Source organism: Lutra lutra, chromosome 16 (assembly GCF_902655055.1).
Source record: "Lutra lutra chromosome 16, mLutLut1.2, whole genome shotgun sequence".
Classification (NCBI taxonomy): Eukaryota; Metazoa; Chordata; class Mammalia; order Carnivora; family Mustelidae; genus Lutra; species Lutra lutra.
The window spans coordinates 27,913,140-27,937,625 of NC_062293.1; the positions used below are offsets into that span (position 1 = coordinate 27,913,140).

Consider the following 24,486-nt stretch of genomic DNA (forward strand, 5'->3'; position numbering starts at 1 on the left):
TTAGTTAGGATCTTGTTGAGAATTTTGGCATTCATATTCATCAGGGATATTAGTTTGTAATTCTCATTTTTCATGGGGTCTTTGCCTGGTTTTGGGATAAAGGTAATGCCTGATTTCAAGCTCCATTACAAAGCTGTGATGACCAAGACAGCATGGTACTGACATAAAAACAGACATATAGACCAGTGGAACAGAGTAGAGAGCCCAGATATAGACCCTCAACTCTATGGTCAAATAATCTTTGACAAAGCAGGAAAAGATATTCAATGGAAAAAAAGACAGTCTCTTCAATAAATGGTGCCAGAAAAATTGGACAGCTAGATACAGAAGAATGAAACTCAATCATTCTCTTACACCATTATCTTACACAATCATTATCTTACATTATCTTACACAAAGATAAACTCTAAATGGATGAAAGACCTCAATGTGAGAGACTTGAATCCATCAAAATCCTAGAGGAGAACATAGGCAGTAACCTTTTAGATATCAGCTACAGCAACTTTCAAAACATATCTCCAAGGCAAGGGAAACAAAAGTGAAAATGAACTTTGGGGACTTCATCAATATAAAAAGCCTCTGCACAGCAAAGGAAACAGTCAACAAAACAAAAAGATAACCCATGGAATGGGGGAAGATATTTGCAAATGACACTACAGATAAAGGGCTGGTATTTGAGATCTATAATGAACATCTCAAACTCAACACCCCAAAAACAAATAATCAAGTCAAAAAATGGGCAGAAGACATGAACAGACACTTCTCCAAAGAAGAAATACAAATGGCTAACAGACACAAGAAAAAGTACTCATTATCCTTAGCCATCAGGGAAGTTCAAATCAAAACCACACTGAGATACCATCTAATGCCAGTTAGAATGGCAAAAATTGACAAGACAAGAAATAACAAATGTTGGAGAGGTTGTGGAGAAAGGGGAAACCTCTTACACCGTTGGTGTGAATCCAAGTTGGTTCAACCACTTTGAAAAACAGTGTGGAGATTCCTCAAAAAGTGAAAAATAGAACTGCCCTATGACTGGGCAATTGCACTACTGGGTATTTAACCTAAAGATACAAATGCAGTGAACAGAAGAGCCATATACACTCCAATGTTCATAGCAGCAATGTCCACAATAGCTAAACTGCAGAAGCTGAGCTGAGACGCCCTTCAACAGACGAATGGATAAAGAAGATATGGTCCATATATACAATGGAACATTACGCCTCCATCAGAAAGGATGAATACCCAACTTTTGCATCAACATGGAGGGGACTGGAGATTATGCTGAGTGAAATAAGTCAAGCAGAGAGAGTCAATTATCATATGGTTTCACTTACTTGTGGAACATAGGAATAACATTAGGAGAAGGAGAGAAACGAAGGGGGATAAATCGGGGGGGCGGGGGGATGAACCATGAGAGACTATGGACTCTGAAAAACAAACTGAGAGTTTGGGGGAGGGGCATGGGTGAGCCCAGTGATGGGTATTAAGGGGCACACATATTGCATGCATCACTGGGTGTTATACGCAAACAATGAATCATGGAACACTACATCAAAAACTAATGATGTACTGCATGGTGACTAACATAACATGATTAAAAAAAACAGTATCTCACCCGTTGCTGGTTTCCGAGTTTTCTCAGGATCTGCACGCTTTGGAGTGGGGTGTCCCAGAGGGTCTCATCCCGGCCGCCAGAAACCACAGAAGAGGAAAAAGAATTTTTCCTTTATTCTTTAAGGCGAGTGCTCAGCTGAGACCTCGTTTACTCTAGAGCATCTCATAACTGGAGAAGCTTATGTAGGTTAAAAGTCCTCCACTGCGGCCACAGTAATTCAAGATTATCTTTGGTAAGGCCAGCCTGCTTGTTCAGGCTTAAAATAAAATTTTATTCACCTGAGGCCTCACACCGGCCTCAGCCCAGCTTAAGTCAGACCCAAACCAGCCAGGATGCAATCCAGCTTCTACACAGATCCAGGCTGACCTCAGAACGCTTCCTGGTTTCTAAGCAAACGGAGCCAAACGCACTCCATCCGGTTTCTACGTCAGACGCACTGCCAGCCTCGCATCCGGTCCGGTTTCTAAGTGGGACCCAGTCCAACCGCAGACCCGGTCCTGTTTCTAAGTCGGACCAAGACTTCCGGTTTTTAAGTCGCACGAGGTCTGATGTTGGGCTCTCTTTGTTTCTGAGCTGTACCCAGTCTGACCCCCCCTAGCCCCAGTTGGTTTCTAAATACGACCTGTCCAGAAAAGGAAATGCCCAAAGTCTGAAACCGCCTCATGGAAACCCGCAGAGCCAGGATCCAAGAGGGACTTAAACCTCCATAGGGGGCGGAAAAGCCGTAAGCTCAGGGGATGCACCAGGTAGGGGAGCCTGCTTGCTGTTTGCTCCAGGGGGCTCCGGACAGACAAAACGGTCTCCTTTTGTTTCTTCTTGGGACACCCAGACTCTTGAAAGATAAACTGAGGCATAGTAGACATTTTCAGAGTTTATTTGAGCAAAAGATCAATTTGAATTGGGCAGCATCCAATCTAGCTGAATTTGGAGAGAAAGAAAAGCTTTGAGGAGCTGTACAAAAGCAAACAAAGGCAGAAGGGAGGGGGAACAAGAAGGGGAAAAAAGTGTATTGGTTATTTCAAGGTTACTTTCCTTTAGGGGTTGGCGGGGGTTTTATCAAAGCTGATCAGGCAGTTTCTGATTCACTGGTTGAAGCTTTCATTTCTGGAGAGCCATAACTGTAATTAAGTTTTGGTTTGGTAATGTAGGGCTTAACTAAAGCAGCTCCATTTTGGGCCTGTTGTCTTGTTTTTAACAACAGATAAACTTGCAGTTTTCCTATACAGCGGAAATTTAGAATTCCTGACTTTATATCTAGCATTGTATTTTCCTGGATTTAATCCACGCTCAAGTTTAACTTCTAATAATATACGATTGACATTCCTCACAAGCAGAACGTCTTTGCATCCTCAGTGCCCGCTACAATCCTTGGTAAAGAGTAGGGACTCTGTAAATGTTTGTTGAATTTCAGGGTTAAGCGGGGCTTTTTTTTTTTTTTTAAGATGGGCCATATATGTCCATATTTTAAATAAATTTGAAATTTGATAAGGTATATCAAGCAGCAAGCAACAAGTCTAAGCAATCAAAAGTGAGCCTCATTGCATAAGCTTTCAGAATCAGAATGTAAGAGTGTCAGGAATGACTTTGTAAATGTGTAAATCACAAAACTAAGAAGAGCTGCTTTCAGATCTCCTCCCCTCTGTTGGTATATAGCTATGAGCTCTGCCCTTGAAGCCAGACAGCTGATACTCTGATTGCTTTTCAAATTGAAAGCCTCACCTGCTGTTTGCAAACGTGTTCTCTTCTCTTTTGCCCTGTTATTGAACAAACAGGCATTGATTTCTATCTCTTTTTTTTTTTTAAAGCAACAACATCCCACAGATACTAGATACAACCTTGCCAGCTTAGTGGAGGGTTTCACTGAGTTGTATAAAACAAAACAAGAAAGAAAGAAAAAAAAAATGGAAAAGAAAAAAAAAAAAACCCTGTAATTCCTGCACAGTGTGTTGGTAAATTCCTGTTATGAAAATAACAAATCTGATGTGACAGATGGAACAGGTGTAACTCACTAATTATTAATACACAGCTTCCTAGAGAGGAGAAAGTATGTTGGAAGGTATTTATGACAGTATTACAGCTGAAAGCAGTTGGGCAACCAGACATATCAAAGGTGGCTGATGATACCTAGTAAGCAGAACTGAACTCTTCTTTTGAATGAAGATCAGCTCTTCCATAGGAAATGTGTAAAAGAAAGAGGAAAGAAACTTGACATCACTGTCAAAAACGAGAGCAGATCCTGCTTTCCATCTTTCCTCATACGTCTGCTGAGCACTGGGTGAGCCACATATTAAGTGGTATGTTACTAATATCTATTTAAAAATATGTGTTTCACTTGAATTGTTCCTGAGTGTATTATACATGTTTCTTTATTTAAAAATACTCTTTACTTATGATTTTGGAAATAAGTGCATGAAAAGGAAATGAAAGTTGAGAGAGATTGAAAGAGACTGATTTATGACAACAGGAAAGACTCACACTATTTCAGAATTCTTTGACTTTATTAAATATTTCTTGATTCATTCATCATCTCACTGATACATTAAATCAGTGACATGTTTATTAATTTATACCTTGTACTCTTCCTTCAGTGTTATGTTTCTAGCCGTTTTGCTCAAGAAGCTCTGATAAATTTACAGGTCTACAGATATGAATAAATCATTATAGGGGTATATTTATTCATGACTAATATCAATGTGCAAGAAAATTATGTATCCATTGTTAAACAAACAAAAATACCATACAAAATTAGGAGACAGGACTTGATTTTATATTCCAAAGCTATTGCCAGTAGAAGGGGAGAGAGACAGACTAAGTCTGAATACCCAGGGATACCTAACTCTATAGGAGACTGTGGACCATGTGTGTTTGCTAATTGGCTTTACCCAAAGGAAAAGTCAATTTTCTCATTTTTATCCTATCTTCATGAGCAGTGGTGGTGACAGCTTAGAGCAAGTTATACTACCTCACCATGGAAACTGAGAACTATATTCCTTGATGATTACATTTCAAAGAAATGGTTCCCAGGTTCTTGGGAAAGACATTCCTGGGTTGTAAAACAGGCAAGAAACTTTCTAACAGTGTTTATATTTCAAAGGGACAGAGAAAGGATTTGTAATCACAGGTTTGTAAAGTAAACGCTCTAAGAAAAGGAAGGTCAGGGGCTTAGAGTCAGGAAGAAGTCAGTCAAACTGAGGGAGATCTCAAGGCTGTCTTGGTCACCATACAGTCTACCCAGCTTTGATGCCAAAACATTAAGTGTTCTTTTGGATGCAAAATGAAACAGAGGCATGGTTTGAATGTAGCTCAAAATCTGTGTTGGCCAAATCAAGTGGTTGCTTTGGAATGTAGCAGCACAGCCACTGACAAACACAGAATCTTGCAAAAACAAGTACAATGAGAAAAAAGCAGAAGGGAATAGTATTTGTGGAGGTTCCTCACGTTTGAGGCTCTGCACTGTGTGCTGTGCATGCATTAACACTAACCCTGGTGTGTTGGTATTTAACAGATTGGGAAAGTGAGGTTCTCTTGCAGGTTTCCTGATGTCTCAAAGTAGAATAGCTGGCAGAGCTGATACTTGGGTTTAATTTTGCCTGGTTTCCAAACACCATGATCAAAGCATTTAATGATTCTACCTTCTAAAAGCATGGAGTTGTGAACTGAAAAATGAACAATTTCCATTGAGTGGAAATTGACAGGATCTTGGGAACGAGGGAAAATAACCTTATCTTCTAGCTCTTGTAGGTAGTAGAGATAACTGGGCATTTCTATTCCACCTCACATTAAATTCTAGGAAATTGGGGTGCCTGGGTGGCTCAGCGGGTTAAGCCACTGCCTTCGGCTCAGGTCATGATCTCAGGGTCCTTGGATCGAGCACCACGTTGGGCTCTCTGCTCAGCAGGGAGTCTGCTTCTCTCTCACTCTCTCTGCCTGCCTCTCTGCCTACTTGTGATCTCTGTCAAATAAATAAATAAAATCTTTAAAAAAAAATTCTAGGAAATTAGGCCATTCCTGTTTCTACTGTATGTGAGTAAGCATCAGAGAGATAAACATTAAAAAAAAAAAAAAAAAAGTTCCTGGTATTGTATTCCAGAAACCTTGGCGAAAGGACTTTATATTAATGAGTTGTGCTCAGTGAGATTTCTAAACAGTCGGGTATGTCCAGGTGATCTGATGCTCTAGGGGAAAGATAGGTCATTGAGGGAGTCTTTGGGGAAATGGGCATCCTGGCTGACTGTGCATCTTCCTGGAAATAGAATGGTTCCAACACCACAGGGACCTGTTTTTCAGGTCCTTCTTCTATTTTTCTTTCCTGCCCGCCTGCCTGGCAACAGTATATACAACATGAATTTTCTGCTTTCTACTTTGCCATTAGTGAGTGTTGTGGCTTCACATTCTCAAAACCTTGGGAAGAAGCAGAAACTTCAGTCTAGTATTACACAATCCTGGATTTTTCAAGACATATTCTGATTATTTACTTATATAGTTTATTTATTGGGTTTGTTTTTATCTAAAAGTTTGGTATTGCATATACATATATATAGAGAGAGAAACTGAGGGAGAGATTAGAGATATGTATCAGTGTTCCTGACAAATCTTGAAAATACTGTAGGGATGCCTGGGTGGCTCAGTTGGTTAGGCGGCTGCCTTCGACTCAGGTCATGAAACCAGTGTCCTGGGATCGAGTCCCACATCAGGCTCCTTGCTCGGCGGGGAGCCTGCTTCTCCCCCTGCCTCTGCTGCCACTCTGCCTGCCTGTTCTCTCTCTCTCTCTCTCACATAAATAATAAAATCTTAAAAAAATATATTAAAAAGAAAATACTATAGAAAGTATAATAAACTTCTACCACATCAGAGACTATTGTAAAGTTTTTCTTTCCTTAAAAATAAGTGTTTCAAAAAATGCATTTATTGAAATATAAAACCAATAGAGAAAATCATGCAAATCATAAGTGTACAGACCATTAAGTTGTCATGAAGGCAAAAACTCTTGGAGACACATTCAGGCCAAGACTTCAAGTGTTTACAGTGCCCCAGATGTTCCCCTGGGTCCTCTTCCAGTCAGAACCCCTGCCTTTGGTATGCTGGCAAACCCTGGTTTCCTGTATCTGGTATGGGCTTCAGTTCCTGTGAAGGCAAGTCTAGTTTCCACGTGTCTTTACCCTGGTGTGTAAACCTTTGGGTCCTTAACCCCATGTCTCAGGGTAGTGGGTCTGAGCTCATCTTCAGAGCCCCATGGTCTGTCCAAAAGTCCACTCAACTTCTCAGCTGGGTAGCTGCCTCTTCCAATTGCCCTAGAGGAAAAGTCTCCAAATAGTCAGCTTTTATTCTCTAGGTTTCCTTGTCTCTAGCATCTTATCCAGTCATTTCTGATTGTTTTATTACCACTCTGATGCTTTTGAGCAATTTTTATTTATTTATTTATTTAAACGATTTTATTTATTTGTTTGACAGAGAGAAAGAGCAGGAACACAACCAGAGGGAATGGAAGAGGGAGAAGCAGGCTCTCCGCTGAGCAGGGAACCCAATGAGGGGCTCAATCCCAGGACCCTGAGATCATGACCTGAGCCCAAGTCAGACACTTAATTACTGAGCCACCCAGGCCCTGGAGCACAGTTTTTAAATTCAAATTTTCGTTTTCAGTGTGCAGGTAGGCACAAACTACTTTTTTTTTTTTTTTTTACCATTCCCAGCAGCGGAGCTCCCTTTTGCAGACATTTATGCCACCTTCATAACACCATTTGACATTGGAATAGGATATTTGTGTATGTCTGTGTGTGTGTGTGTGTGTGTGAGTGTTCACGCACATGTGTGCTGATGAGGAAATAGATTTTGAAAGGTTAAGCAATTTTCCCCAGATTATATACCTAGTAAATAGATGTATGAGTCCATTGCTCTATACACATGACTTTAATTTGCCTCTGAGAGGGACATTCAAGAGTTTGAAAATACATTGGCTTCTACTCACTCTCAGAGGGCAGTCTGCATGCTAACATAGCTCTTCAGCACTTTATAAATAAAACTCCTTGGAATCTGACCAGGATATAATCATTCATCACTAACATTTGTCTCTGTAACATAGATTTCGTTTCAGCGAAGCCCTTCGATTACAGATGATTTTCCAGCATCCTTTAATTGAATTGGGGGTATGGCATCCTCGCCTCAGAAAGATGCAAATCAGCTTATTGTTTAAAATCATGAGCTCTTGAGCTGGAATACCTGAATCCAATCTTGACTCTGCTGCTTACTCTGTGATTTTTCATGATTTAACATCACCATTGTGAGCCTCGGTTTCCTTAGTGGCACAGTGAGGCCTGAGAGAGTCCCACTCACATAGAAGGATTGTGAGATAAAGTGTCTGCCCGGAGAACATTGGCAGTGTGCTTGGTGCATGTTCAACACTTAATAAATACTTGCTCTGTTTTTAATTTTATAGTACCTTGACGTCAGGGTTTACTTTATTATTTTGGTATCTCCAGTTTACTGTGTTTTCTGTTGTGTCGTAAGGCTTTGATCAAGGGTCAAGCCCTTTTCTGAACCAAGATGTACCAAAATATATCCTTTACACTATCTCTCATCAATTTGAAAATATCAGCATCTAAGCAGGATTTCAAGTTGCTTTCTCTGTGCTCACAGGGCAACTTGAGTTCTCCCGGAAAAATAAAGAATGCCCAGAAACGCAAAGGATCTTCATCTGACTCAACTACCCATGACACGGAGTGAGGCAGTGTCATGTAGCCACTTCTTCTAGTGAATAATTTAACAGTGTGTGATAATGCTCAGTATTAATAGTGAGCTGTGACAAGAATGAATCATGGATCAGTGCAAGTTTTGTGTTCATGTGCGTCTGGGCCAGACCAACTTGGCTGGGGTTGTGGTGTGAGGATGAAGTCTTTCAGAAGGTAGCATTAACGAAATTACATGTAGTCAATGCCTGAAGTGAAAAACCTGCTACCATTGACTTTTCTCTTCAGATAGGCTCTTGGTCCATTTAAGTACTCAGACAAAAATTGTAGGCTGTCACCCAATTTCCTTATATATCCAACCGCAAAGAGTCAAGCCTTTTCCCTTAGTACTTAATTCATTTCATCAAGGACCATCAGCTGTGCATTGGAAGAAATGTCTGCTTTTGGGGAATTGTGCTTGATTTTTCTGCTTTGTGATAGATACTACTGCAGCCAGTGGAGGAAGGGGAATGGTCTGTTTTTAAAGGATATTGGAAAATAACAGCAGATTGTCTCTATATTATCAGTTAACTCAGTATTTTCAGATCATCTCTATTACTCTTGCCATCCATCGGCTTCCTGCCTTTAAAAACAAATGTGGCTCTCTGAACTCTGGCTGGCTGGTTTAGTGGGCAGATTCGGTTTGTCTGGATTGTGTCTTCCATCTTTCTAATATAAGTACCTACAATGTCGTTATAGAAAAAGTTCAGCTTATATTTTGTTACTTACATACTTAGCAAGGCTGGACCAAAAGGGAAAAATCTCTTTTTTTTTGTTCTGGAAGTATGTAAGTTAGCAAGGTCCGCCTTACCTGCTCTCTACTATACACAGACCTCTGTGTCTCTGACATCCCCCAGGTAAACATGAAGAAGCAAAACAGAACTCATTGGAAAACTCAGGACCTTGTCTGGCCAACCCATTCAACTGCATATCCCTTTTTCCTAACAGATAAAGGAACTCCAGTGCTCTGGGAAATTTGATGCACTTTCCTGTGTCTTTTCTCAGGGCTGAATTGTAGTACTCGTATACTGTCATCTACTTTACCTCCTTACTGTTCTTCTGTGTCCGCATACCCATTCTGTTATTTTTATTTATTTATTTATTTATTTTAATTTAGTTTTTTTTTAAACTTTTTAAAAAGATTTTATTTATTTATTTGACAGACAGAGATCACAAGTAGGCAGAGAGGCAAGCAGAGAGAGAGAGAGAGGAGGAAGCAGACTCCCTACTGAGCAGAGAGCCCGACACGGGGCTTGATCCCAGGCCCCTGGGATCATGACCTGAGCGGAAGGCAGAGGCTTTAACCCACTGAGCCACCCAGGCGCCCCACTGTTATTTTTTTTTTTTTAAAGATTTTATTTATTTATTTGACAGAGAGAGATCACAAACAGGCAGATAGGCAGGCAGAGAGAGAGAGAGAGAGAGAGAGAAGCAGGCTCCCTGCTGAGCAAAGAGCCCCATGCGGGGCTAGATTCGAGGACTCTGAGATAATGACCTGAGCAGAAAGCAGAGGCTTAACCCACTGAGCCACCCAGGCGCCCCACCCATTCTGTTATTATTAGTAACAATCTATAGGAGCTCCCATTTTTTAAGCACCAATAAAACAGTGGCAATAGCACAGCCTAGTGGATAAGATTGAAGGATACAGAGTCAAAGGATGGTTAAGATCTTGCTCTACTCTTCACTAGCTCTCTGACCTTGGGGATATTAATTTCCTTCTTTTGGCCTCAGGTTTATCATCTAGAAAATAATGGAAAGTAATTGTAACTACACTATAGAGTTTATGTGAGCATTAAATGAGATAATGCACATAAAACACTTAGTATAGAGTATGGAAACCATATTCTCAACAAACGGCAAGTATTGTCATTAGAAATCCCAGCCTGGTATATCAGAAGATGAAGATTTCTTGATTTGAGCACTAGTCACATTATTTCCCTCATTTTTGATATCTGTTAAATTAGAATGATAAAGCCCATACCTTAGGACTGTTACGTGAAACATTTAGTCTGATACTTGAGAATCATGAAATTCATAGGGTTAGGAATGAAAAGGATAAGACATCCTTAAGTATTTTTCTTGGACCATAACATAATAAATTGAACTTCCCTTATCCTTCCAAAAATATAGTTAATTTTATCTTGTGGTACCCTGGGAATTAAAGTCCCCCTAGTACCGTTGTTCTTCAGGATCAATAGCTAAATTTGCAAATTGGACTTATTTGGATTGCAAGGCCCCTGAGAATTACTACTTAGGTCCCAGCCAGAAGAGTCTAACGGAGACTTCCACAGGGGACAGAGGCAGTTGATGAAACTTCTCCATGTGTTCTTCTTAACTGAGCTGGCTGTTTAATTGATTCCAAAATCAATTTTCAATTAGTGGTGCTTTGGCATTTCATATTAGCTATTAAAATTGTGAGGAACTGTAAAAAGAAAACCGTGTGATTTGGTAATTGCTTTTGCCTGTATCAAAAGCAGGGTGGAAACTAAAAATTAGAGACACTGTTGCAGTATGATGCGTTGCAAACAGAATGCAGTGCTTTGGAAACACAAGAAATGGGTAGATTACCTTGTAGGTGGAATGGGTGTTAGCTGGTGGCCCTGATAGTTATTCGTTCTTTCTTTGTGTTCCTTATTTGCCATTCTTTAGCATTTGAATCCACAGAATACTCTTCTGTTTTTACCCTAAAATTTTTGAGAAAAAGGAGGGGGGGCGGTTTAAAAAAGAAACATGAAAATGAAATGGAACAGATCTAGGTTTATAAGCTATGACAGGGTGGGTGTTTGTCTTTTGAAATCTGCTTGCCATTCTGGTCCTTTCTATCACTAAACATATGACCCGGCATATGCCTCTAAAGCAAAGAGCCACCTCTCTTTCAAAAAAAGAGATATCCTTGTTCACATATTCATGAAGCAGATTGTTTATAATCTTGGCAATTCTGCAAACCTCACAGTGTTACGGTTTGTGTGCTAGGTCTGAATCAAACAGATGTCCTTCAAACCAGAGGGAGCACCGGGAATTTGAAGGAATTCCTTAGCAGCAGTAACTACAGTCCAGATCAGGAAGAGGCTTCCTCGTGGCCTCTTTATTCATATATATTCATAGAGGCTCAGTCCTGACCGGCTGGTGGAAAGTACAAAAAAAGTTTGCTAATATGAATATTTAATATATTTTATATACAATATTTTTATTTTTTCTAAATATTCATATTAGTGAAGTTTTCCTATACTTTATGTATCTCTGTGTGTGTATATATATACACATACATATATATGTATATATATAAAGTTCTTAATATATATGTATTTAATGTATCTATAAAATAGTCATGTTTTATATATCGGTTAGTGGAGGGATTATAGGAAATTGCTTATTATAGGAAATTGCTTCTTAATATTCTTTTTAAAATTGCCTTTCTTGTCTTTCTTTTCTGCCCATCCAAACGGGTAAAATTGTGATGGGGATAGGCAAAAATCCATCTCACAAAACCTTTGGGGCCATTAGCACAAACTTAAGTAAACGAAGACACAGTTGTCACTTTGGAAAGATAGATCACTCCTTATATTGCATCACTAAGAAAGCCTTACCCAGTGTCTGGCACTTTGTAGATGCTAATTGTTGTCAATGGATGAGTGCTGAATGACAGTGATCCTTAGAGAATGATTGGATCCGGTGTCTGCCTTCATTACTCTGCACCCATAAGCCTATAAGCACAATTCCAGGGGAGAGCCCCGCTGTGCAACTCTCTGTATCAGTTTTCGTGGGCTAGTTGGCTGTCAGTCTGAGGCACATCCTAACTGCAAGCAGAGCGGCATGAGCATTTCAATAAGCCCGTATCAAACAAGTTCACACTCACGAACATCACTGAGAGGTATGTGTTTCGTGGCTGTGGTCTACTGGTGGTTTTATCCTTCTGCAGATGTTGCCGATCCCTCAGCCCAGACTGGCCAGTGCATGGGATGTGTGAGAGCTCCTGTGTGTTTCGTTGAAGTCTTATACCACTCTGTTCCTTCAGGTGTTCAGTGGATCCTGATATTGAGAACCAAAAGGATTAAACCGCATGTTTTTTTATTTATCTTGCCTGCCAGGTTCATCATCATATTTTCAAAATTTAATTTCCCATCACAAAACTAACACCATATCAACAAAAAGTTGTTGAGTTAAATAAGAGAAAATCAGTGCAATGGAAATACCAATCAAAGAATTTTGCCTGAGGTAATGCCATTCTGGGCCACTCTGAAATTTGTCTAGCAAACATATTTAGGAATGTCTAATCTAAACTAATGTAATGGCTAATCGAGTCTCAGGAGATATATTGAACTGTAAAGTAAAATCAGTCTCATTTTACAAACCTTATACAAATGGCTTTAAAATCGAGACTCTGTCCCCGTAGGGCACCAGAGGAAAACAGCCTCACACATTTAGCGCATAGCTAGACTGCTGGAGTTTTAATGTATCGTTGCTAGAAAGGACGCATAGTTGTACGTAAATTCAGGCTCCCTGAAAGATGGGAAATCATAAGACCCACCATAATAAAACATAATAGGAAGCCTGGTGCTTTCAGCATTTTAATGTTAATCTTCACAAAATTATGCAAATTAAGAATCAGTGTTTTGGTGGTGGTGGTGGTGGTGGTGGTTGTTTTCATTTACATGTTTTTGGATGAGAAGACTGAGGTGGGGAGAGTTCCTCTAGTGTGCCTGTTCTGCACAGTCGCTCATCAGCACAGCTGGTAGTCAAGCAGTAAGATGCAACAATCATGGATTTTTTCTTTAAAAAATTTTCTTTCCTCTACCAGACAAACCTTGACAATGGGAAGAAACTATGTTGTTTTCTTTGGGGAAACATAGAATGATTATTCATAATATTTGGATTCCAACTATGAAAGTGTTTCAGTGTATCTTTGGATGGGAACCTAGAGGCCTAACAGCAGAATTCCCAAAATAAACCTCTCAGCCCAGTAGCTATAGTCAGCGCTCTCGTTCTATTTACTTAGGGAAGGCAATACTCCCTATATTTGCTGACTGTTCTTTCTAAGTAAAGACACTTAACAAGGAGATAATGGTCCCCATGGGTGAAAATCATAAAATGGAAAACCCCAAGGCATGTACATTTTATTACATTAAATTAAAGACACACCATCTACTATGATCCATCCAGTAAACAAAGGGGAAGCGGGCAAGAATGCTAAGCAAATATTTTTATTATGAAAATAGCTTTTATGGGCTCTATAGTGTTCATTAAATTAATGCATGTTTATTGTAAAAATTTGTATAATAAAAAAACCCCAACAAAATTGCATAAAACTCACCCAAAACACTAGCTAAAAATAAGCATTCTTTTACATTTTTCTAATGTCTTCAAATAATGTTTAAAAACCCGAGATTAGACTCTATATGCTGTTTTGTAGTTTGGTTTTTAATTAATAATATAAATGGATGGGGCATCTGGGTGACACAGATGGTTAAGCATCTGCCTTCAGCTCAGGTCATGATCCCAGGGTCCTGGGATTGAACCCCATGTGGGGCTCCCTTCTCAGCTGGAAGTCTGCTTCTCCCTCTCTCTTTGCCCCTCCCCCTGCTTGTGTGTTTGCTCTCTCTCTTGATCTCAAATAAATAAAGAAAATCTTTAAAAAGTAATAAATTGGGGATTTTTAAAATTACATGTTCTTATAAAGCATTTTTCTAACTTTTGCCTAGTACTGTCATGTACAATATAACTAATTCTTTATTATTACTCATTTTGATGACTACTATTTCATGAAACTAATAGTTTGAGAAACAGTTTTCTATATAAATGTTGGGAAAGGAATTCTTCATTAAAAAAGGACTATACTTCTTTAAGGTGTGACCCATGTTATCAGATACATAAAGCCCTTCTAGACCTACTAAACCAATGTGTGCTGCGTTTGTGCGTGTTTACCCACAGCCTTTCTAGTATTAGATATTTGCATTAAAAATAGTTTTTAGAAGGTGGCACCTGAAAATTCTGTCTGATGTCTTAATACTTTATATTTACTTGACATTGAGTTTGATTGTTACATATATTTGTATGTATACACATTTTTTTGGATATTTAAAACTTTCTTTCCTAACAGGAATATTTATCTCTTTATACTGATTCCAGGAGCTATTTATGTATTAGGACTAATAATCCTCAGGTTGCCATTATATTGCAAATATTTTCTCTAGCTTTTTTCCATTTTATTTGGCTTTTTATGCACAAGTATATGGTTCTCTCCCTTGTTTGGAATCTTACAGTCTCCTTTACTTGATACACATATACACATGAATACACATATCCAGGGAAGTGGAAAAATATTGCAGTATGCTAGTATCCATATTATTAAGCCTAAAGTTGTCCTCAACATTCCATTACTATCCTTCTACTAATAAGTAAAATCTGGAGTAATGTCACTTCTTTTATTCCCATAATTGGTAACTTGTGCTTTCTCCCTCTTTTGTTTTTGCCGGATCAATCTGGCTTTAGGGTTTCATCAACTTTATTGTTCTTGCAAAGAATTAACTTTGGTTTTAAAAGCAAGCGGTAGAGGGCGCCTGGGTGGCTCAGTGGGTTAAGCCGCTGCCTTCGGCTCAGGTCATGATCTCGGGGTCCTGGGATCGAGTCCCACATCGGGCTCTCTGCTCAGCAGGGAGCCTGCTTCCCTCTCTCTCTCTCTCTGCCTGCCTCTCCGTCTACTTGTAATCTCTCGCTGTCAAATAAATAAATAAAATCTTTAAAAAAAAAAAAAAAAGCAAGCGGTAGAAAAAAGTATTAATGGATTAGTAGTATGTGGTATAGAATGCTCATAAAAGCAACTGTACCATATACAAGATAGTAACACCGTTCTATAAAAATTACTCAGGCTTGTTTTTAGAATAAATAATTGATCAACATTGTGAAGATTGTTAAATAGTAGTGTATATACTGCTTTTGTTTTTTGTTTTGTTTTGTGTGTGTGTGTTTAAAGCAACTCTGCATTAAGGGGAGGCATGGGACAACAGTTTGACTTAAGAATATTTCAAGAGGGGGCGCCTGGGTGGCTCAGTGGGTTAAAGTCTCTGCCTTCGGCTCAGGTCGTGATCCCAGGGTCCTGTGATCGAGCCCCACATCCCGCTCTCTGCTCAGCAGGGAGCCTGCTTCCTCCTCTCTCTCTGCCTTCCTCTCTGCCTACTTGTGATCTGTCAAATAAATAATAAATCTTAAAAAAAAAAAAAGGATATTTGAAGAGTTCAGGATAAGGACCTTTGAGCTATAAAAGTGCTTTTTATTTAGCATTGTGTGGATCAGTCAGGTGTAGTAATATTTCCAAAAGACATTCACAGAAAGCTATCCCCACTCTGGGGGGAAAAAATCATTAGATTAGTGTTACCTTGAATAATATTAGAGAAATTCTATAGAAGAGTTCAGATTATGTTTCCCATGAAAAAATAATAATAACAAAAGGAAATGTCAACAGATTGTGAGAGTGTAAATTAGGACAATTCCTTTGAAATAAACATTTTGGCAATATGTGATTCAAACCAGTATTAATACTTTGATCTGGCAATTCTCAGTCTGGGAATCTTTCCTGAGGAAATAAACTGAAATGAAGAAAAATCTTTATGCCAAAAAATATGTTTATTATAGCAACATTGTTTCTTAATTGTGAAAATTCAAAGACAATTCTTTGCCCCAAGGTATGGCAATAGTTAAATTAATTGGCTCATCTAGGCATTTGAGCACAATATAATCATTGAAATGTTTACAAGGACCATATAACAACTTTGAAAATGCTTTAAAATAATGTTAAGTAAGTTAAGAAGGATTATACAATCAGTTATAATTCTTAGTAAGTAAATGCAGATAAGAAGGACCCAGAAAGTCAACATAATAATGGTATCCATTTTGAAAGAGGATGGAATGGTAGAAAACAAAACAGTAGCTATGAAATAGAGAGTGGAATCTAAATTAGTCAGCATGTCTTAGTCTGTGACTCATTGTGTTATATATAATGTAAGTAAGGTATTTGATAAGTCTTTTCCTCAGTTTCCTCCACTTTGTAACATGAGGGATAATATCAGTGTTACATCATAAGAGTAATTGTTTTACTGAATTGTTTTATTAAATGAATTAATACACACGACGTATTTGGAACAGTGCATATGCCAGAAAAAACATGCAAACACTAGCTATAACCTGGATGATGGATGATGTATATTTCTGTACTGCATTTTCTGTATTTTAATTAGTAATAATTTTTATAATGAAATCATAGCAAACAACTAGCAGAAACTCACTTATCAAAAAGTCCTGTTTTTTATTTTCAAATCAGTGGGTGTGAGGGAAGAGCTAGAGAATTCTGGTTTCCAGATTTAGCTCCAAAAGCAAGAGGATTTACAAATTTTATGCTCAACCTGACAGAACTGCCTACTTCCTTCTCTACCTGCGTGGTGTTCTTACTTTCTCCACCGGCACAGCCAGGCAAAACATAATCAGACTTTCATAGATTGGCTCATGTCAATTATCGATTTTCCTAGTTTATAAACATCAAAACAATATTGAAAAAAGCCAGAAAATCAAATTCACATTGCTTGGGTTCAGTATTTTTGACACCACAATTCGTGAAATATCTAATAACTCTTAAGAGCAACTTTTCTGATGGAGTGAAATGCACTGTCATCCAACAACATCTCTTGCCCCCAAGTCCTAAAACAACGTGCGTTTTTTTATAATGGGTAGATGAGAAGATTATGAAATTTAAACATAATCATACATGGACAGTTTATATGTGGTGGATAAAAGAAATTCTTTCAAAAGCCTTTGAATACAGTACTCATTTAACTGGGATGAACTTTTCCTGATTTATCAGCCCCTTCCACTTAACATGTCTACTGTTGGCCATTACTTAATATTCTTCCCTAACAACCATCAACCAGTTCACATAAAAGTCCACAACGTCTAAGAAGGATATTTCTAAGAACCATTTTAATTGCAAGTAGGGAAAAAAGCAATTCGAGTGAACTTGAAAAAAGTCTCTGTCAGCTTAGATAGTTTGAAACTACATTATTAGTTTTGATTTCAGACACAACTAAACCCAGGATCTTAATCCGTCAGTTACCAAGTAATTTTTCTTTTTTTTAAAAAAAATATTTTATTTATTTATTTGACAGACCGAGATCACAAGTAAGCAGAGAGGAGGAGGGGGAAGCAGGGTCCCCACTGAGTGGAGAGCCCGATGCAGGGTGGATCCCAGGACCCTGGGCCAAAGGCAGAGGCTTAACCCACTGAGCCACTCAGGCACCCCCCACGTAATTTTTCTTTTGCCAGTTCTTGCATACATTTCTAAGTTTTTGCTATGAGAGGTAGCCCACTCTCTCAGTCACAAACTACCTCTTGACAGTTTCACATTGACATTCTATTCGCTTTAAGTCCAGAGAACAAAAAACTTATTTTGCTGAATTTTTAGAACTCGGTCTTCTTGGCTGTGATTGGTCTTACTTGGATCAAATGCCTATTCCCTTTTGTGTGTGTGTGTGTGTGTGTGTGTGTGTGTGTGTGTTTTAAGATTTTATTTATTTATTTGACAGAGAGCAAGAGAGAGAGAGCGCACACAAGCAGAGGGAGAAGCAGGCAGAGGGAGAGTGATCTCATTCCCATTCATACTTCATCCTTCTCAGCACTCTCCGCTGGATATCTTCCAAGACCCAAGACCCTCTGCTCTTGCACACCTGGGACCATCTAGCTTCTCACTGCTGGAGTTTTCTCCCCCTGTCAGGCAGTCCTCTTGTAGGATCATTTTAAATAGATTTCACACAGTTATTTCTTCAGTATCTCCTGAGCCTATGGAAAACATTGTACATACATCCCCACCTTACCGCAGGATCTTGGCTGCTTGATCCTATGGCCTTCCTCTCTATGGATCTTACTCTACCATGTGTTTACTCCAGCCAGCCTCCAGGGTTCAGTCTTCAGTTGAGGAGCAGCCATCTCGTGTACCTCTCTGTTCCAGAATTTCTCCAGATCTGGGAGACATAGGTTACTTTGTACCAGGATCTCACTCACTAAGCTGTGCTTTACCCCCTCAGTATCCGGAGAGTTCACAAAAGTCCACTTGTGGAATAAGATGATGGTCTCTGTTCTTTGCAGCCATTTCCCATCTGGATGAATGTTTCTTTGGGAGCGTAGTCACTTGGCTATGGGTGGTAGTGGGGAATACCTCCCTCTTCATGAGTAGGGGGAATGACAATGACACAGACTCTGACCTCCTATACATTCTCCTGCTTGGATGAATTCCTCTCAGATACCTCATTTTATTCTTTTGCAGTCTGGATAAATCATATGACCAATGTTTGAAAGGCTGCTTTTATTCTCTTCCAGTAAATCTCATTTGGATGTGTCTAGCACATTTATTTGGAAATGGGAAAGCTTATTTGTCTTTCATTGTTGTCAGTTTGGGAGCTTCAGAAGAAATTCTGAAATGACAAGAAAAGTCCTTTTTTTTTGCATCAAGATAGTTATATGACACCTTTCACATTCATTAACATAAGAAAGATACAAAAGATTTTCTTGAATGGACTCCGCTTTGAGGCAGGCACCATTCACCCTTCCTTCAGATAAGCAGAGGAACCACAGGGAGGAAAACTGCTTTCTCAAGCTCACTCTGGAACCAGGGCCAGGGCCTTTGTTTTTTCCAGCTTGTGTTTTCCTCCAGTCCAACACTTGCAATATCTTTTATGTATGGACTTGATGGTAGACTATGAGTAATGTAAATTCCACATTTGTGTCCGTTTTTAACAACTTATACTTTAAATGATTTTGTACCTGCTTCATGTGTATGTATGTGTTTATGCAGTTAATTTGCTTTGTGCTACTTTTTATTCTGTTCAGAAAACTTCTGGTCACAGTGTACTTAATACCTATTTAATGGGGCTTCTGCAGGAGTCACTCATTTGTTTTGTAACCAGATTTTAAATATAGTGCCTAGTGGCTCAATCAGAATTTGTTCATGAATAGTGGTGGTAAATGAAGAACCCCATGGCAAAAAAGAGACATACCTTGTTCATCTCCAGTCTGGCTAGAGCCAAGCCTGAGAACTATCGCCTATATCAAATGGGTTGTATTTTTCTATTTGAGAGAAAAGAGCAGCTGGAACTACCCTGCCCAACATGATCCTGAGCAGAACCCTGTTTTAACCCTTCCCTCAGAAACCTGTAAACAATGCCCCTGAGTCAGCAGAGGGCAGGCTATGAGGCAAGTCAGCGTTTTGGCAGGCTGCAGTGTCAGAATGCCAGGGGTTGACAAGATATCCCAGGGGACGTTCTTTATTTGAAAAGGGGGTGGCAATAGTGCTGTCCCAGCAAGAACCTGTCAGTCATGGGCATAGCCATACACCACAGCTTGCTTTCCCATACATTTGGAATTTCAGATACTGCTCTCTATATATACCGTCCTTATCTCTCTTTGCACTGTACCTGTGACCGGAACAATTGCCAAACAGAAGTGAGAGATTCTGAAATTCCTCTTTTGTCTGAAGCACTCACTAAGTACAAGCTAAGAAATCCATTCCTGACCCTTTTTCCCACCAGCTTTATAGTGGGGCATGTGCTACTACTCTTAACTTAGTATTGTGTTTCTCTGGCTGACTCCTTTTTTTCAGCAGTCTTTGTAACTGCCCTACACATGGGTCATTGTCTTCTCTGCTGGAAGGTGATACGGGTCTGTGGGAAACCCTGGAAAATGTTGGACCTTAACTGTGTCTTCTGAGCTTCTGGGCACACATAAATAATACTTCAAGTGCATTGATAGTAATAAGAATAAGAGGGAGCTCAATATAAGGAAGGGAAGAAGAGAGGGCGTGTGGTATGTGTGTAGTGCAGGCTGCGAATAAAGGAAGGAGATGAAAGTATTATGGGACAAGTCTTACAGATGTGTTCCTAACTCAATGAAGGAGAAAAAGCTGAATTGAATGAGTGTGGGAGGAAGCAGAAGGAAATAAGAGATAGGTTGAGATTGCTGAGACCTGCCAGAGTAACATGATGCCTCGTGATGAGACGTTATCATGGACACCGCTAAACTGTACGGCCAATGTATTTGGGATGGGAGTCTGAAAAATACCACTGGAGTGTGTAGAGGATTTTGTCCTGAACTCCGTTGTGCTGAGCCAGTAAAATAGCTCTAAGCCTTTGTAAAATAACACATAAAACTCTGGGATAGTCAGTGTATTTGTGACTTTGTTGGCAACTTGGTGGTGAAATTCCATATCTATAGCAGTGGGCTCAAAGCCTTTTGAAGACGTACTATGATTAAATGAAGGCATATTATTAAGTTGTTTCAAGCAGGTATCTATAGCATATATAGGCATATGTTTATAAATTACATATGTGTGCTATTAAACTGCTATGTTGGGAATATTATAAAATACACAAATTATACATGGTAAAGGATGAAATATATGTGTGTATGTTAGAAAAATTTACATCATCCCTCTCACTCCACCTTGATGACCACTGGAAATTTCGCTTCAGTTGAAATCGCTTTCCAATCTGTTATGTTTGATGTTCACCAGGGTAGGCATGGCTATTACTATTATTTCTCTCTTACATATGAGGCAACAGAGATGTGGGCAGTTTAAAAGTAGTCTATTCTAAATAAATAAATAAATAATAAATAAATTTTAAAAAATAGTCTGTTCTGGTTTCTACAAATAGATTTAGCTCGCCCATTCAGACTAGTACTAGGAATTTATGAAATTCCACAATATAAGTCAGAATGCCAAATCTGGGATTTCTGCAGGACATCTCACCTTTGCTCATTCATTTGTACTTCCTTTGTTTCTCTTTCTAAGAACCTCTCACTCCACAATTAGCTCTGTAGATTGAAGACACTTGCAGATTATCCTTGCTATTCAAGCTGACTTCAGCTCACTGTCCTGTTTCCCACGCTATATCAAAAAGCTGCTGGCTTTTGGCCCCTATGAAAATGAGTAAGTAAATTAGTCACATCTTCTCTTCCCCCATCATGCAGAAAGGGATACTCACAAAAGAGGCTTGCCCAGGATTTCAGTTTCATGTATTAGTGCAACCTTTTTCTTTATAAGTATTGGGGCTATGTTGAGGCTGTGTGTATTTCTGTGTATTACAGAGTTTTTCATACTTGGCCCAGAATGGGTATTGTCTCTGATAACTGTAGCTCAAAGCTAGTTAATCTGTTTCTGTTTTTCACAAAGCTTTTCTTTATCATACACCTCCTCTTTCTATGACACTAAATTTCAGTCTGAACATTAAACATCTTTTTTTTCCTTCTTGCTTATTACTATCACACTTTGGGGGTGCTGTAGAGCAAATGATTAGGTACCCAGCCACATTTTAATTTTATTTTACTGTGAAATCCTCAGTCATACTTTTAGAAAACTTTGATCCTGGTATGACTGACTGGTCTTTAAGAAATGATGCTACCATGTACTTAATTTTTACATGCTGGAAATTACAATGCATTTGTGTGTGTGTGTGTCTGTGTGTGTGTGTGTGCACGTGCTCATTTAGTCTTAACAATAGCCCTGTGGGATTCACATTAAGATCTACATCTTAAAACTGTGGACACTAAAACTTACAGAATTGTCTTATTTGCTTAATGTCAGAGTGAGGTAGTAGGGAGTGGTTGGGGTGAGTTTGATATTCAAACCCAGATCAAGTGGACTTAGTTGCTCATTATTTTAATCCTTTGCTATCCTGCCTATAGACAAACTGATTTTTTTTTCCTTATTTTATATTCTATTCTGCAGTATATTCCTGGATATAGTTCAGATATAATCCTATTGAAGTTATCCCAGAAATATCATATGACTCAATCAGTAGAACCTAGATTTAGATGTATATTTGGATTTCAGTATTGTCTTGCGTTATGGTACTCACGTGGTATCTTAACACCAGGAGGTATCCCAGAAAATGTGTCACCTCCTTAATTTAGCTTGCTTCTTTATAATATATATTTTTTCTAGATAAACTAATGGGTCCAAAAGTAGAAATGACTATGTTCATTGGTTGCAAAGAGTTCACTAATTAGTAGAGAGAGAACATCTGTAGAGTTATTTTTAAAGTCATCACCTGATAGTGCCTTATTACTCTTATTTTTTTAAAGTAGGCTCCATGCCCAGTGTGGGTTTGAACTCATGACCCTGAGATCAAGAGTCAAATGCTCTACTGACTGAGCCAGCCAGGCACCCCAATAGTGCCTTCTTAATTGGCATATTGTTGAATATTTGTCAGAGGTAGTGAAAAATGGTTTAATTTACTGACAATGCAAAGGCTGTAATGATTATATTTAGTCTTTGTGTAATTATTTGTGTAACGACAAGTAACACTGTATATGTTTGAAGTATATGGCGTGATGACTTAATACACACATACACTGTGGAATTTTTGCCACAATTAAGTTAGCATATCCATCATTTCACATAGTTACCGTTTTGTGCATATGCATGTGCAGTGAGAGAATGCTTTCAACTTTTGTTTTTAAAACACTAAAGTTCAGGGGCGCCTGGGTGGCTCAGTGGGTTAAGCCGCTGCCTTCGGCTCAGGTCATGATCTCAGAGTCCTGGGATCGAGCCCCGCATCGGGCTCTCTGCTCAGCAGGGAGCCTGCTTCCTCCTCTCTCTCTGCCTGCCTCTCTGCCTGCTTGTGATCTCTCTGTCAAATAAATAAATAAAATCTTAAAAAAAAAAAATAAAATAAAACACTAAAGTTCAGAAGCATTTTAGCTTTCATTTTCTGGATTTAGTTCCAAGGCAGTGCTATGTTCACTGTATGATCGGTGACATTTTCTCTAGCCTACTGTTTTGTTTCATCTTCAGTGCTCCAGTTCTCAGTCTGGCAGCTGAGTCTCCATGAGGTGCATTTGACGTATATCTTGTTTCCCCCGTACTATCCTCACTTGCCTAAAGGCAGTGGAAAACTTGTCTGATTCTTTGTATTCACAGTGACTGGTACAGAGCTTTGCATGAAGTAGGCTGTTATCAAATGTCCATTGAATTGCTGAATTGAATTCCAGTAGTATTTTTGGAAGGTTGAGTGCACAGAGTTTTCAGAGCATGCTGCCAGTAACTACTTATGAGATCACAGACAAATCATCATCTCTTTGAAGCTGAGTTTTATTTGTAAAAATCATGTGTTACACCACATGCTCTCAAAGGATACATTTAGCTAGACTGACCATATAATATATAGCCCAAACTGGGATTTTTTAAGAGTAAGAGTGGGTGCCATTAGAAATTACACAAAGAAAACAGGCCAAAATCCAGTACTGTGATATACAGACGAGGCATCTGATCATACTATTTCTAGCTCATAAATTGTGAAGTTCCATAATGTTCCATTTTGTTCATTTTTAGCTTATAATATTAGCAATTAAGAATATAGAATGTGCCTTTCTCTGGCATATTTCATTTGGCATAATGTTCTAAAATATTCTATGATCTTACTCATGTGGAATCTTAAAAAAAAAAAAAAAAAAAGGCAAAACTCACAGAAGCAGAGAATAGAATGGTGGTTGCCAGGGACTGGAACTCAGGAGATAATGTTCAAAAGGTACAAACTTTCATTTAAAAGATGAGTAAGTTCTAGGACTCTGATGTAAAGCCTAGTAAACTATAGTTAGTAATAGTGTGTTGTGTCACTGATATTTGCTGAGATCTTGAGCATTCTCACTACACACATAAACACACACACACACATACACACAATGCTATGTGTGTAGCACATAGCTACATTATGAAATTATTTCATAATGTATGTTATATAATAATTTCATAATGTATGTTTATATGAAATCATCATGCCATACACTTTAAATATATGGAATTTTATTTTTTCTAATCATCCTCAATAAAGCTGGAAAAACAAGAATATAAAATTTATAATCCAAAAGTCCTGAACAGCTTACAGACACTTTGATCTTGGGCAAATTTTTTTTGTCTTCATTGAGTCTCTATTTCCTCCATGTATGAGAAAGGATAATAATGTGTTTTTTCACATGGATATAACAAGAATACAATAAAATCAGATCTAAAAAAAGTTTAACATAGTGATTGGCACATATTAGTCAAAATGAATAACAAGAGTTATTACTTTACTGCTATTATTAGTCAAGTTATTATAATAATTAAAATTA

The 24,486-nt window shown here is 38.6% G+C and overlaps 1 long non-coding RNA gene across 1 annotated transcript in view; it reads left to right on the forward strand.

The window, feature by feature from the left end:
- The first annotated feature begins 2,215 nt into the window (after positions 1-2,215).
- The window catches only part of LOC125087743 (uncharacterized), a 292,899-nt gene continuing 270,628 nt past the window's right edge, over positions 2,216-24,486 (forward strand). The window contains exon 1 of the long non-coding RNA XR_007123503.1: positions 2,216-2,364. This is a non-coding gene — a long non-coding RNA (uncharacterized LOC125087743). The remainder of the gene's footprint in view (positions 2,365-24,486) is intronic.